The sequence below is a fragment of the Typopeltis vanoorti genome, chromosome 24, assembly GCF_054136105.1.
Source record: "Typopeltis vanoorti isolate ZY-2024b chromosome 24, IOZ_Tvanoo_1.0, whole genome shotgun sequence".
Taxonomy (NCBI): Eukaryota; Metazoa; Arthropoda; class Arachnida; order Uropygi; family Thelyphonidae; genus Typopeltis; species Typopeltis vanoorti.
This window is the reverse complement of record NC_143572.1, coordinates 48,856,965-48,874,072: the sequence shown is the minus strand read 5'-3', so window position 1 is coordinate 48,874,072 and position 17,108 is coordinate 48,856,965. Positions and strand designations below refer to the sequence as shown.

Genomic DNA, 17,108 nt, shown 5'->3' with positions numbered 1-17,108 from the left:
ATCACCTAGACTTGCAATACTTGCCGGCGCAAGCTTGACTTACTTGTCTGTTTGCTTACTTGGGAAATGGAGTAAAACCAAAATAGTTTGGTTTAAAATAGTTTGGTATCTTTAACAAGAAAGAAATTAGTCAAACACTAAATTAGCTGTATACAAATGTTGGGTTAGAAAAAAACACTTGACCAAAGGCCAGAGACCACAGACATGAGAGTCCTGAGAAAGATTAAGGTCATGGATAGATGACATCAATGGCAATATCATATTAAAAATGAGGATATTAGGAAAGAACTTGACATTGTCAGCATCCAGGACTGTAATGCCACACCTGAGATGGTCACTTAAACAGAATGGGAGAGGAAAGATTAGCAAAACAAGTGTTCATCGCTAGGTTGGCAGGGAAAAGGGTCAAGATGTAGATGGATTGATACAGTAAAAAGTGCCTTAGAAGACAGAAATATAAGATCTGATAACGTTGGAGTCTTGACAGATAACAGATTGATTTAGAGGAAAATTGTAGATTGGAATTTAGTAATGATGTTTTTCATGTAGTACTATCATATCATGTTCCCTTGAGGGTACAAGTCAGGAATTTGATGATGATACTGAAAATCGAGAATGAGAGTACATAAAATAACTATCATCATCATCAAATTCCTGCCATGTACCCTCAAGGGGTGTACAGGATATGACAGTACTACATGTAAAAATTACATCATTACTAACTTCCTATCTACAATTTTCCTCCAATCAGTCTGCTACTTGTCAAGACTCGAACATTATCAGATCTTTTATTTCTATTGTGTAAGGCACTATGTACCGTATCAATCCACCTATATCTTGGTCTTCCTCTGGGTCATTTTGCTGCCAACCTGGCAGAGAACACTTGTTTTGCTAATCATTCTTCGCCCATTCTGTTTAAGTGACCATACCACCTGAGATTAGCTCTGCTTACACATTCCTGGATGCTGACAATGTCAAGTTCTTTCCTAATATCCTCATTTTTAATATGATATTGCCATTGATGCCATCTGTTCACGCCTCTAATCTTTCTCAGGACTCTCATATCTGCGGTCTCTAGTCTTTGGTCAAGTGTTTTACTTCTGACCCAGCTCTCAGATCCATAAGTTAAAACTGGTTTGAACGCTGTCTTGTATACAGCTAATTTAGTGTTCCGACTAATTTCTTTTTTATTCCATATGAATTTATTCAATTGACTTCCCACCATACCAGCTTTGCTGATTGTCTTGTCTATTTCTATATTTAATTTACCATCTTCAGTAAAAATCGTGCCTAAGTAGCTGAAATGTTTTGCTTGTTCCACAGGTTCTCCATTCACAACACAGTTGACATTTTCAATGATTATAAAATAACTATTTGCCTCCTATTTAAATGAGTTTAAGTGGATATATACATTGATCTCTCAATTTTCCTTAGATAATCTTTAAAAAAAAAAAAGAGCCTTAAATAATCAAAACTTCAGTTAACTGACTAGCAAATTGTATTTCGTATCATGACTGAATAATTATTATTATGAATACACTTCCAGGGAGGAACTCATCAAGTGATACACATTTTAGACACTCATACTTACATACTTATCATATCTTTCCTTGAATGCATTTACCAAAAACATCCTCACAGTATCTAATGGTAGCGCTTTCCACACACACACACACCATGAGATGGACACAGACATTACTTGCCTCCTAGCGACACTCCTATCCAGGTTCAAGTGATATATGAGTTTTGTATCCACTATCAACAAGCTGCAGAATCTCATTGTGTCTATACTGTAAGGTCTCCTTAATAACATGTATGTATCTATCAGACCTCCTCTTCTCTATTTATTTCTCAAACTTTGAAGACGTTCTTGCTGTCTTTCCTCATGTAATCAGTTTCATAGGCAGTTATCTTAGTTTCTTGTGCTGAATCTTTTCAACTGTCCTATCTCCTTGAAACTTAGGTGACTATATCTGCATGCAGTAATTCAGATATTGTCTTAAGCCTTGTAAAGTGGGAGAATAACTTCTTTATTCTTACAAAGTAGTGTTCTCTTGAACTGTTGTTGTCTGGTGAGATGACACTAGCTTAGTTTGTGATTCGTAATTATTATATAAGTCTCTAGCTTCATTGACTGCTTCTAACTTCTTCTTCGATCTATCTCTCTCCTAGAAAGGGTAGAGGCATCTGATTAGGGGTCACATTATATTAATGCAGCTGCCACATTAATTCTGCGCTGCATCCCCTAATGGCAAGTATTTATGCTTGAAGAGCTATGTGTTCAAAGTGGCTGGTTTGTTTGCTGTTTGGACAAAAACTCTGAGTTTCTAGGAGAAAAAATACTTCACCTCTATGAAACTGACTACTTCTAACAAATTCTCATTAATATAATACCAGCCTGGTTGACCGAGTGGTTAGCGTATATGCTCTCCAGCCAAAAGACTGCGGATTCAAATCCTGCCGTGGGCATGTTATGTTTGTGATTGTCTGTGAAAATAGTGGTGGTCAGCAGTTGATAGCACTGGTGTTAGATGATGAAGGTAGTTGCAGTTAGTGGAGTGGTGGAGATGGATAGGTGTAGAACATGTGCCCTCCCTCAATGAGTCTTTTTACTTCCTGGATGTGTTATGTAATAATAATAATACTTCCTGTAATGTCCTCTGTCCAGAATGCTTGACTTTAAACTTGCTCTTATAATCAACCTATTCAAATCAACCTTCAACAATTATGTATTAGCAATGTTCTTTTTCTTTCTAACATAGCATCATCAGCACTTAACTGAATATCACACTCAAGAACCTCTCCATCATTAATAAGCCTGCTGAATGACAGTGCAAAACCCTGAAGTACATTGCTGGTCACTTTCCTCCGTATAGACTCATCATTTTCTCATACCAGTCATTTACCCAGTCTCCAGTTCATGTCACAAGAAGAGTCGACAGAAGTCAAAAGGTTTTTATTATTATTATTATTCAGCAGGCCTCCATAGAGTCAAAAGACTCATTGTGGGAGGTCCTTCTTAGGAAACACAAAGTCTATCATACCACTCATTGACCGTTCTTGCTCTAATCACTCTCTCGGGCAATGCATTCCACAGTTCAGCCATCCTCCATGCAAAGAAACCACTCTTTACCCTTTTGCCCACAGCTTCCTTTCATAACTTCCAGCGATGGCCCCTTGTCATCGCTGCTTCCCGTCGTTCCACCAGGGAGTTCCACGAAAGAACTCCCCAATTTCTATCCTGTAACTGCCTCTCAACAGTTTAACAGTCTCGATCATATCACCTCTCCTTCTATCTACCAAACTCTGCAGTCCACGTTCCCTCAGTCGATCCTCATAACTAACATTGTACAGTCCTGAAACTGTTTTTGTTATCTGCCTCTGTACCCTTTCCATAGTTAATTTATCCCCTTCAAATCCTGGGGACCAAATCTGAGAACAATAGTCTAAGTGTGGTCTGATCAGGGTCTTATACAACAGAATGATGATTCTTATCTCTGCAGGTCAGCATCCTTCTCATTATTGCAGCAATCATCTGTATTACCTTCACCACCTTTGCAATATGTCCCCTGAATTTCACGTTTCTATCAATCATCAACCCCAGATCTCTTGTCTTCCCCTACTTCCTCCAGTATAGCTCCTTCAATAGAGTATGCAGCATCCCATCAATGGATCCCAAACTTCAAGACCTTACATTTTGCTGCATTAAACCGATAACCCCAATCATTTGTCCATCTGTCTAGTTTATTCAATCCTCTTGCAGGGCTGCCACATCTGCACTATTACTGATAACCCTTCCCAGCTTCACATCATCCACAAACAACTGAATATCCCCTTGCAATCCATTGACAATGTCATTGATATAAAGGTTGAACAATACAGGTCCCAGTACTGAGCCCTGTAGAACCCCACTTGTAACCTTCTGCTTCCTTGATATTGCCTACCATACACAACTCTCTGATACCTATCAGACAGCCAATGCTGAATCCATTTGACTAACCCGACATTTAAACCCATTTGCTGCAACTTAAATATCAGCTTATCATGTGGCACCCTGTCAAACGCCTTGCAAAATCCAAAAAAATGGCAGTATATGCCTTTCCCTATTAACTGTTCTTGTCACTTTATTATAAAAGACAATCATATTACCAAAGCAAGAGCACCTCCAAATCCATGTTGATTCTCACAGATAACATTACCTTCATCTGCCCAACGCTGTATGTAGTCCCTCACTAATTTCTCCAAGACCTTAACAGTTACCGACGAAACACAAACTGGCTTACAGTTTGACACTTCCAGTCTGCTACCTCCCTTATGCAGTGACACTACCTTACCTTCCTTCCATTCCTTGGGTACCTTTCCTGTAGCCAGACGTTCATTGAAAAGCCAGGTCAACAAAGCTGTCAGTTCTTTAGTAAATTCTTTCAAAACCTGTGGTGAAATAGCACCCAGACCCACACCTTTACTGACATCCAGAGTACTCAGTATTTGAAACACACTCTCTTCTTACACCTCTAAACTTCAAACCTGCCCTATCTTTCTAGTATTAAAACCTACTTCTCCAGGGTGAAATACTCCAATAAAGTGTTCATTGAACAACTTCACTATGTCCTCTGCATCACACTCTATTCCCATTTTTATCCCACATCGTCATTCTTCCACAATCATTTCTCCTCATACTGGTTACATAGCTAAAAAATTCCCTACAATTTTCTTTGGATCTTAGTGCCAGTCTCTTCTCATATTCAAGCTTTGCCTTCCTCACCATATTGGTCACTCTCCTGGCCTGCATCTTATATTCTTTGTGTATCCGCCCTCCATCCCTCTCCTTATATCTCTTCCATAATCTCTTTTTCATCTGCAGTTCCTGTTTGATATTGTTTGTCATCCACTTTACACCAAATTGTGTCCTCTTCTTCACTCATGGAATACACCTTACTATTGCTGCTGACGAACTTTACTTCACAATTTCCCAAGCACTAATGATATCCTGGACTTCCAATTCTGCCCACCATGGAACTGCCCCTAGTCGATACCTAAGAGTATTGTAATCGCCTGCCTTATAATTCCACATACGTTCCCTTTTCTTTGATACACTTGCATGTCTATTAATCTTCCAAGTCAAAATTCCATGGTCTCTCCAACTGGTAGGAAAGATGTCATCTCACTTATTATCAGCTCTTCTGGCGCTATGACTAAATCCAAAACTCTTGAACATCAAGAATTCTAGAAATTCCATCCCCTTATTACTGCATGCATTTTCCTATTTCCAGCTTATACTGCTGTAGTTAAAATCTCCTATAATAATCATTCTTCTTGCACTTGCCAAGCTCAACTGTCTAAACATTTCCTGATTGAGAACTACTTTATAGGATATCAGCCATCTGACATAAATACTCCAATAAATGTTGGCAATTTAATTTCATATTTCTCTGAAAAACTGAATTGAATTCACTCATTGACATTTCATAGCATGAGGCATAAAATTCAAGTGAAAGTTCATAAATATGAATTTCATATATTGTAATTCAAACAAATGCTTTTTAACATCAAATGAAGGAAGTATACAGTTTCCCCTCATTTTGAGTTATAAAAAATGAGAATCAAGAGCTAACAACACATGCACAAATGAGTGTAATATATGTAGATTACTTATTGTAAACATAGACTGTATACAGCCCAGTCATTGCAGATACGCACCCCTTAATGAGATTTTAATGTTCAGAATAAATACAGTCCTTGAATTATCTTATTCTGGTTATGTTTTGCAAATTTATTTCTGATTTATCTTTTTGCTAACAGTAGAAGAGAGACAGTTTGGTTCTGCAGTCTGTTATTTCCTCATGGTGGCATATGGAATAAATATTTTCTATTCTCTGAAATCAGTGATTATTAAAATGCTGAGTTTTGTGATGTGTGTGTATATCCTCATCCATTTTTATGTCAATTGCAAGTATATCTCCCTGTAGTTTGGACAGCTTTCCTGTTACATTTGTGATTTTGGTGTGAAGCAAGAGGTTCTTAACATTCTTTTTTAAAGCCAGGCTATAATTAAAAAGTATAGCAAGAGTTTGTGGAATGACATTATGCATTTCCAAATTGAAAAACTGACTACTTTACAGAAGTAAAAGCAGAGGTGGGGTAAAAAAGAAGTATTTTTGTTTATTTGAATGAATTCTCAGTTCTTATGTTTCAAAATCTCTTGTACCTCTCACCTAAGAATGTCAAATTTCTGGATCACTGGCTGTGTGTTTTACCGTGCTTTCATTTAGAGAGAATGTGTAATTAAATCAGCAGAAAAACAACTGAGAACATAAATGTGAATGAACTGTGGATATTTTCTATTCACAAATCAGTACTGATATAAAAATATAGAACTGTCATTTTATGACTTTGTATATTTGTCCTTGCTATAAAATTTATCTGTAAGGAGGTTTCACTTTTCTTGTTCTAAAAAGATAATGGGCAATCATATTTCCTCTGAGACAATTTTATTTTCTAAAAGAATACTAATATCTGATACAGCAATTATTATTCTTATTAACACTGCAGGACAGGCCTTCATAAAGTTGTGAGACTCATTATAGAGATATCATGAACCCTTAAACTCATTCACTGTCTGCATTTTTGCTATCCCCTGAGGTTACGTTCCATTCACACATCATAATACTGCACGAGTGATGCTTTTTGGCAACTAATATTTATTTTTAAAGTTTCATGAAAATATTTTTAAAAAATATGAAAGTAATCTCTTGAAAGAAAAAAAAAATGAACTTAAAGTTAAAAATCACTCAACATTTAGCTAGCAAAGGTTGGTCAATTGGTAGAGCCTCTGCTACTAATGGCTCAGCAAAAAGTTAAGCAAGTTTGAGCGCGGTAAGTAGTTGGAAGGAGTATTGTTCGCAACTAGTAAGCAGGTTTTGGTGGGTTTGCTGTTCAACTGAAAACAGGTGTTGGGAAGCTGCTGCATGTGTTTTAACAACCTTAGTGAAAAGCAGAGAATTATTTAATAAAGTTTAGTGGATCAATATCCATTGGAAGTACCTGCTGAATAGGCAAAGTACAAACTGACTAAATGTGGGATGGAAGTTGAAGTGAATCACTGAAAAGAATGATAGTTAATTAGCTGACCTGCCCTCTTTTGAACAGCATCAAGAAGTTTAACTATTTAAGGTTGGGAAGATGGGATTTGTATAGAGTTGGTAGTTGAATGAGTGAAAAGAAGCATCTTGAATAGGATGCCAAGTTTTTAGAGGCTGAGAAAACTATTAATGTGATGTGTTTGTGCCATGTTAGTCCACGGAAAGAGATCTCATCCTATCTGTGTGTTATCAAGGGTAAGAAACACTGAAATTGAATGCGATGACTAGGTTATCTTCATCCCATTGGAGAAATGGAATTATGAGGAAGAGGAGCGGAATTTATGGTCATCTACAAAACTACATATAGGATTTATTGGTGAGTGAAGAGCCTCCGTAGCTCAGTCAGTATAGACGAAGCCCTTCGGTCGGAAAGACCTGGGTTCGATGCCTGTCCAAAATGTGAGGAACCTTTATCTGGTCTCTTTCGAGTAAAGGTGAGTTAGCTGGTCTCATATAGAGGTAGAGGGTTTTTTCCTCCCCGAAACCCTGTTTTTCGTCCCTCAGAACAACAAAGCAGCCCATGAACACACTCTGCTACAGTCAAAAATATATCCCCACCACCAGCAGCAGGCTCGGCAACAGGCCAGTTGAGGGTTTACTAACAAAGTCGCATCAATGTAGCACGTGGACCCTGCATTGGAAGCGGGATAAATGCATAGAGGAAGATTGGTGAGTGAAGAAAGGTGATATACAGAGCTCTGGATAACCTTCTGCACTGGTGGAGAAGGGTTAGAGAGATAATTGACTATCATCTCTCTGACTTCTCCAGAGAGATGATAGTCAATTAGGATAACTTTACTGTCTGGTTAGCTGTACTGCAGGAAGATTTCCTTTAGGAATAAAGAGGTCAAAGAGAACAGAGTATTTTCAGAATTTGGAGTGTAGTAAAGGCAAAATTCAGTAACATTTTCAGATGAATGCTACTGAATTCTTTATGCTTGAAAAGGTTAAAAACAGATAATTCTAGATCTAGATTTAATATTCTCTGCTCTGCCATGAAATATCACAAGATTTTTATAATCCTACTGATGAAATACTGTTAGCCTATAGTGCATTAGTATTAGTACTACACATGATAAGGGTGGGATAATATGAAAATTCTGCTTTATGGGCCAAGCATGAACATACAGCCACTGCAGTCCCAAAAAATCTCAGTTTTTATTCACTCTAAAACTATGATCGTACCTTAAATGAACTTCAAAAATAAGGCGTGGGATATATTTTGAGGATACTGAAACACATCAAATCTCAGACCAAAATATGCTAGATTAAACATCACAGCAAAAAAACAGAGGAAATCTTGGCTCTAGTTTACATCATCTATTGCTCATACAATTAACATAAAAGTGGTATGGAATAGAATCTAGTAAATGATGGGTAAATATGACAAATACCATTCATTGATTCTTGCATATAATGAAAATATAGTTGCTGACCCCAAAGGTAATTACAGACATCCTAAAGAGGTTTGCTGGAATATCAGCCTTGCATTCTAAATTAAAAATGCCAAGAATTTATAGTCTTGTTTGCATTGTCCAAGTGTAAGCAAAGTTTACACATGAAGACTGAGTATATAGTTAGACTTAACATTAATTGACTTAGTAGTCCATAATGTAAAGCACACATCCTTTTGGTGTGATAATGCTGTGCATTATTGGAAGGGCCACTACCCAGATTTTCGTCGACGTTTATTGAGATACTAAGCCAATTAATGTGAAGGCATTGGCCTCAGTATAGAAGCAGCATAGTCATGGAGAAACTTCACATGCAAACACAAAAATATAATTTCTTGGTATTTTTAATTTAATTTATAACAAGTGGAAAAAAAAAACAACTTTCTACCGCTTTATATTCCTCTGAATTTCTGATCCCCAGAAAATGACAAAGGGAAATCACAGCTTAATTTCTCTTTGAATGTCCAAGAACTATAGAATCAGCCATTTATTAAGAAGAAACTAAAAGCATCTCTTACTTAGGTATGTAAGTGCTATAGACCCAGCAATATTCATTATGAGATAATAAACATCTCTCCCCCCCTCCCCATCTTCCATGAATTAACTACTATTACTTCACAATAGCATTTTTACAACAAATCAATTTTCAGATTCATGGCGAAAGGCAGTTGCATTGTCTACTAGGAATATATCTAAAACTTGCAAACAATTATTACTATCCCTATTGCTCTGACTAGTTCTTTCTGAATGATCTTAGAAAAAAAAATCAATAGTGATCTGTGGTATCTGCAGTACAGCAGTATTTTTTTCCAATTCATTGTAGCTTCTATAGATATTGACTGACATCAAAGGTTTTATTGCTGAACCAAGTGGTTCAGCAATAAAACCCATCAGAGTTTTATTGCTAAACCCCTTGTGCTGCTGATTTTGGATATGGTAAAAGTTAATGACACAGGCTTAAGGTATGGTGTGTAAAAACCTTTATTAACTTAGGGAGGTTCTTATTTTTATTAAAATCTTTCTCTCTGACTGAACAGCTCATGTTGAAATTTGAACTACACTTACCAAGAGGAGGGTGTCCCCCTGAGTATAGCATAATACTTTTTTTTTTTTTTTTGGTATGTCAGCATTAAATCAATAATTGACAATGTCCTCTGCCTATAGGCAGTGATCTTTATGTTAATGGCTTTTTGACTGTTGAAGTTTGCTGCCACTATCATTTCTCTCATCGAAAGATGATTACAGCATGCTAGGAATAATCATACTTCACGAACAGTGAATTATGATTATTCCTAGCATGCTGTATAAATGGTTTAGGTCTTCAGAATTAAAAAAAAAAAAAAAACATGCAGCAATCCCTCAATTAATGCACCTCTAAAATTTGATTAGTGTACCTATGGACATCTACAAAATATATGTTACAGGTTTAAAAAAATCACTCACCAGGACGAAATAATTTAGTTACTGATTTAAAACATTTTACAATGTTATTTTTTAATGGCATACTACACTATTTCCATTAGCTGGCCGAGTGGTTAGCGTATCCGCTCTCCAGCCAATATGCTGCAGGTTCGAATCCTGCATAGGTATGGATGTTTGTGATTGTCTTCCACCTTCATACATTCCTTCACCCAAGTATAGATATTCTTTTTTTTTTTTTTCTTTCTTTGAGTGCCATCTCCTATTGGAGGTTGGCGACCACCTTGGCAAATTTTGAGCGATTCTCAGCTATTCTGAGCAGTCTCTCAGAGTTCATACCAGTCTGATGTCTGCCAGCCAAGATTTTCGTCGTCTTCCTTGTCCTCTTCTTCCATTTATCTTAAAGTATAGATATACTCCCCCAATATGGACTGGGTCACCATGGGAGTAGTAGATCCAAAACCTCCCGCAATGGGAGAGGCTTTCACCCTACAGTGGGTAGAAAAATAGGCTGTTCATCATCACACTATTTCCGTGTACTTTAAATGGTGGTAAATGTTCCAAATTTATCTTCAAAATTTATGTCTGCTAATTGCATAGCATTGTGCTAATCATATCTCGTGTCTCCTTTGCAAATGTTTTCCTTAAAGTATTTTCCCAACCATTAATGAGTAAAAGAATTAGTGAGCAAAAAAAGTGAAAAAGATTCGAAAAGTAATCTCATTGGAAGAAAAACTTGAAATAATAAAGAAAAATTAACAAGGCGAGTCCAAAGCAAAGATAGGACAAGAACACAAAATGGGTGAATCAACTATAAGAGCAATTTTAAGTAAAGCTGCTGAATACAAAAAGAAAGGTGAAGCTGCTTCAAGTTCATTGTGCATGCAGGCCACTCAAAATCAAAGTATTATAATGATTGAATTAGAGAGACTTCTTTCTACATGGATCAAAGATTTTGACCAAAAACGGATCCCGCTAAGCACTGACCTTATTAAATCAAAAGCATTAAGTCTCTTTGCAACCTTAAAAGAAAGGGCTATCAATAATAGAAAAGAAGAATTCCATGCTAGTGCCAGGTGGTTTGAACATTTCAAAAAGAGAAATAGCCTACATATTGTTTGAATCACAGGCGATGCTGCAAGTTTGGATAAGGAGTTGGTCACAAATTTATCCAGAAAATTTGGAAGAAGGGGACTATTGTGAATATTTAAATATTCAAATATTTAATGTCAATGAAATCAGCCTTTTTTGGAAGCAAATGCTTTCCAAGATTTTTCTGGCCAAATCAGAGAAATCTCAGCCTGGTTATAAAGTTGCAAAGTCAAATGAAATTACTGCTAGCAATATGCAAGCCATTTGGAAGCACATTCTTCCACATTGTGCAAATGATTTTAGATGCTTTTCAAATGAAATGGATAATGTTGTTGAGGAAATTGGTGACATCGGGCATGAACTGGGTTTTGATGAGATTGACAATGATGACATCCAAGAGTTAATTAAGCTCCTGAAGAATATGAAGAAAATTTAACCACTGACAGTCAGCCAAAAGAGATTTCACAGAAACAATTTGAAAATATTTTTCATGCAATCAAAGTTTTTAAGCAGTAATGCTTGGAGGGTGATCCTGATAAAAAGAGAAGCAGTCAGATTTGCAGAAGAGTAAAAGAGGCAATAGGGCTATACCGTCATTTGTATTGGGGGGGGATGCCTTCCAAACTTTGTTGTGTTGTTATGTTCCATCAAGTTGTTTTCAGCTCCTGGTGATTCTGTGAACATAGTCTCCATTCAGATCTGTCCCTGGCCACCATATCTTTCAGGGATTTCCAGGCGCATTGCAGTTACTTCTTTAACTCCATCCACCCATCTAATTCTTGGTCTTCCTCTTCTACTTCCATCAACTTTAGCAAACATGATCATTTTCTTCAGACTGTCATTTGGTCGCATAACATGTCTGAAGTATGATAATTTTTGCTTGATGATAGCTTTGAGGGAGCAATCTGGCTTTATTCTGTCTATCACTGATTTATTGGACTGCAAAGCAGACCAATAAATCACATCAACTATGTTAGCTCAATTCTTTGTTAAGAAGTAGAATAATAAATTTATATTCTGAATATATTTTATTTCAGCTTTGTGGTTTTCCTTTAACTAGGCCCTGAGACATATCCTAATTCTTTTCTAAAAATAATTAAGGGTCAAAAAAGAAATTTGAGGAATGAATTATAATTTTTCCCATAGGTTATTATATTTGATTAGTGCGTTTTTGATTAATATGCCTGTTTTAAAGAACACATTAATCGAGGGATTGCTGATTTGCACTTATACTAAAAATGCAATCTTTAGCCTGTCTTATAATTTAGGCATGAACATCCCACTAGCAACAGAAGCCAAGTTCTCCACTTTTTTTTGACAAAAGAAGCTTGCATTTTTTACATACATCAGTTAAGAATAAATATGAATGAATAGCCTGAACAATTATGGTTATTTTGAAATGATCCAAGATTTTGGAAGCAGTTACTGCATAACGAAAAAAAGAAAAGAAAGAAATAAGATACACTGTGCAGTTGAAAGATATTAATGTATCACTGGGCTGCACTCACCAGGTACAAAAAACACTTTAGGAAAACATCTTTTTGTCAGCAGTCTTCTACTAATGTAATGGGGAAAAAATTGTTATTAAAGTCCAGTATCTCTAGTCTTAAATATAGGGCTTTAGTATGAAAAGTGGGTTGTTTTATGGAAGAAATGTTACAGATGACAGTATATTCACAGTTATCGCAGTTGAATCAAAACATGAATAAGGTAGACAGCTTCAGATTTCCATAAGAGTTAGTAGGATTTGGGATTGTTGATGTTAATAGTTATTAATGAGTCTTTAGAAGCTTTACAGATGCATTCAGAAAGACTTCAAGCAGATAATTATTAAACAGAGCACTTTTTTTCCTCCTTCACTTTCAGCATTCCTTAAGTAGCTTCTTTGAGTAAGATTAGTTTTTAAGTTTACAGAGCTTTGTATTCATATTGTAATGCAGCCATATTTCTGTACATCAGTTACATAATGTAATTGATGAAAAAGAGAGGCTAGTAGGCCTCTTTCTCTGTTTCCATCTGCAGAATTGAATGTGGTAAAAGTGCAATAAAATAATTTAGGATATCTGAAGGATAGTTGGATTATTTTTATAATAATTCATATTTATAAAGGTTTTCTCAATAATCTTGTGATCTTTGCAGGAAATTATATTTGCCATCAGAAGATCAAGAATGCTGCAGATATGACCATGAAAAGTAACAGCTCTCTTGTGTGGGAAATCCACTTGTTCAATAGAGACTTAGACTGCAGGCAGCATTTATCTGGTGTGTTGATAGCTTGAAGAACATTGCAGTTGATCATGACTGAATAAGCTCAATTTTTGCTTTGATAAGCCTTCCTTCCACGCATTCCTTGTCTAACAGTGGGCTGAATTGTAAGTAGGATATCTGTACCTGTTAGAATAGTATATATTAAAACTGGATTATGTATATCTGTGTGTGTATGTGCACGTGCATGCATTTAACTAATTTTTGATATGAAAAAAGGTAAACGCAACTATTGCAAGTTCTGAAGAAGTGAAAAAGGCTTTAACCATAGACATACTTGAAATCTCATTCCTGACCCTTCTGTAGTGGCCCACCTATTTTTGGAGTTGTGCCTTCATCTGCCTTATATACTTTCAAAGATGGAGTGGACAGGATCATGTTCTGCGGTTGAAATTACATTTACCTCTTGTACATTTTCAGTTTCTCCTTCCTGAAAATACATCAGTTATCTTTGTGAAAAACTTGTTTATAGAAATGAGGATATGTTGATTTGTCATTTGGGTGTACCAATTTGTAGTATTCTGTGTGACATTAGATTATAAATTTGTTGCTTGCAAATCAGTGAAGCAGAATTGTCTAAAAAGCGTGTCACAAATTAAATTTGGTATATTATCAATTTTTTTTTTCTCTATACATGTGTGTAACTGTAAAAACATCAGAACATCAGATTTTTAGTGCCAATAAATCTTAATTTTCTTTGTCATTAAAGTCTCATGACATGCAGACAGTACTTAGATAACTAATGAACACTCTAAAAAAGATAGTGAAATAAATTTATCCTTTATCATTACAGATAATCTGTTAGTATGTGTCTTTTTTATCTGTTTTTCCATTACACAATTTTCTTTATACTTTACAGGGAATAATTCATTTTATTTATATCAATGTTGACTCAATTAATTAACAAGAATGTTAAGTTCCAATCAAAAATTAAAGGATTAAACAAATGGTAACCTCATTTCAATATATTAGTGATTATCTGGACAGCCACTTCAGATATCAGGTTGGAACAATTTTCCTTCTTAACTGAAAATGTGATGCTAAAAAAGTGGCCAGTGTATATTGTGACATTTGATTTCATTGGATTAAACAGTGACTCAGCACAGATATTAATATATAGAGGATATATTTTGGCAACAAAATTACGTTAATTTGAAAACAATAACACCTGTTTTCTTTTTTTTTTTTTTCCTCTCTCTCTCTCTCTCTCTCTCTCTCTCTCTCTCTCTCTCTCTCTCTCAGTAAGCAGGATAGCCATATCATAGTCAGTTATTAAAATCATCTATCACCAATTTATGGTTTCATTTCATTACCAGTTGTGTCTTTTATTGAACTTGCCTCTTCTGCCCTTCACTTGCTCAGGCTTTAACAGTACCATGGAAGCACTATCAGAGAAGACATAAGGCACAAACAGTCACAGACTGTTTGTGCCTTATGTCTTCTCTAACAGTTTTGTCATTTAGTCAAATTGCCCTCTTCAGAATAGCATCAGAAATTTCTATAGAGGTTTTTTGCATACCACCCCAAATGTAAGAACAGTATTTTAAGAGAAGAAAAGGGCATAATTTTTCTGAAGATCAAGGAAACTGAATATGTTTATGACTGGAAATACCAACCCAGGAAGAAAGATTTGATCTTGTGTGTGAGAATATGGATGTTGTTGAAAATAAGGAGAGATGGAAGGCAGGAAAGAAGATAGGATTGTTTTGTTAGCACTGAAGGTGACCCAGTTGTCTTCTCTCCAGTGAAAAATGATATTTTAAGGTATTGGTTAAAGATCTTGATGCTTAAAATGTTTGAGCATTGCTATCTGCCATGACATTCATTCAACAGCCAAAACAGGAAACTGGCTGTCTGTTTACAGAGTTCAGAAGGTAGCAGACCTTTATGTTAGACTCAATGATATGTTCTGGAAATGCCATGAACACTGGCACAGGTTTTTCCAAACCTTTCCATGATATATGTCCTAAGATGTGGTAATGTAGATATGGAGATCTGTGTGGACTGATTGCTGAATGTCAGATTTTTATCTACTTTTTTGAGAGACGTGCTGAATATAGGCTTGCTTTCATGGTATGAGGTAGCATCCAGCAGAGTGTCATCTATTATTATTATCATTATTAAAAAAAAAACTTATAGCAAGGAGATATATAACTCTATCCAAAGTAGTCATGGCATGAATTTTTGTTGTAGCTGAGGCTTGGATGTTTTACAAACATCCATGCCTCAACATGAGATTCCACTCTACAGCCTTCTTAGTAAACAGGCAATAGATACTAACCCAGCTATCAAGTCAGGCAAGCAGAATGGAGTATACTTTTGTCAGCAAAATAGTGGTGGAGAGGATTTGAGATCGTTGAGACCTCAAATGGTATATAATCTATAGAAGAAAGAGTGTGCATAAAAACATTGAACCCTAGGATACTCCCGCATTAGTGGAAAAATGTGAAGAGAGGATACCATCGATATTGTTAGCTGAGAACATATCTATTATTTAATTTTAAATTATTCACTTGCAAGTAAATTTGCAAATTTGGTGTAAAAATCATCAACAAAAAGACAGACTTGTGAATGTAGGCAGGAACACTGAATCAACTGCATCCTGAATGGAGAAAACCAATAGAGCAAGTAAAACATGAGAAGACAATTTGGTTGACTAACTCCCAAATAAGGTTTTGTTGACCAAAGTATGCATGTATGAATTAGTATAATATATTAAGTATCTGAACTTTAATTTTTTCAAATCCCACTCTATAAAAAACTATAAGTATTATTATTTCAAATCATTAAAATTAAATAAAGAGAGTAAAATCAAAATATGTATTTCAACTCTTTCTTCTCTCTCACTATTCAGTTTAAGGAACTGTACACAGAATAGATGATCAATAAATCCAGAAGCCTATATGCTGTAAATGGGTCTTATCATTGATGATTTAAATTGAAGTGTTTATGTGAAAGGTAAAGGCTAATTTATTTTTATCCATGAAAAGTTTACCTAGATTTTTAAGATATCTGACAACTTACACACATCTTGGTTTTGCCATGAAAGAAAATGCAGCAGATGAATTTTGCAGGTGTTTTTCAGGAATGCTCATGTGATTCGTTTTTATTTTAATCAAATGGTATGCCTATATGGCTAAGAATTTCTTAAGAAACCCCCATTGTAACTGAGGATTTCTTAACATGGGGCTTTTTAATTTAAAATACTTTATGGATCTCTGCATATAATATGACATGAATAGGATATCCAGTACAGAAATTTCTCATATTTTTCATGCTCTACAAAAATGTGAACTCTTAGTAATATAAAAATATTTTAGATGGTTAACTCTAAAGTAAATGAATTGCAACTTTTTGAGAAGGATGAATGTCAAATGATAGTGACATTTGATAGAGCAAGAATGTTTTGGCAAACATTAATCCTGCAGTATTGATGAAATTATTGTACTGCTTGTTGCATGTTTAAGACAATGCTTTTGATTAAAAAAAAAAAATTGATTGAAACTAATTAACTGTATATAATTGAGGAGTGTCAGTTCTCACTAGAGCAGATACCATATAACAAATTTACTCAGTGTAACAAATTACCCAATAATAAAATAATACTGTTCTTAAAAAATCACCATGGTAAACTTCTTGTTACAAACTATCCCTGTAAGTTGACTACAGCATACTTTCTGAATAATAATGAACTATCATAAAAATAGTCTCTTGATAAAACTTCACAGCAATAGCA

At 35.5% G+C, this 17,108-nt stretch overlaps 1 protein-coding gene across 3 annotated transcripts in view; it reads left to right on the top strand.

Moving 5' to 3' along the window:
- Nucleotides 1–14,169, top strand: part of Fsn (F-box synaptic protein) — a 148,526-nt gene extending 134,357 nt beyond the window's left edge. For all 3 annotated transcript variants that reach the window (XM_090413830.1, XM_090413832.1, XM_090413833.1), the window contains exon 4: nucleotides 13,247–14,169. The gene's annotated coding sequence lies outside the window, so the exon portion shown is untranslated. The remainder of the gene's footprint in view (nucleotides 1–13,246) is intronic.
- The last annotated feature ends 2,939 nt before the right edge of the window (nucleotides 14,170–17,108 follow it).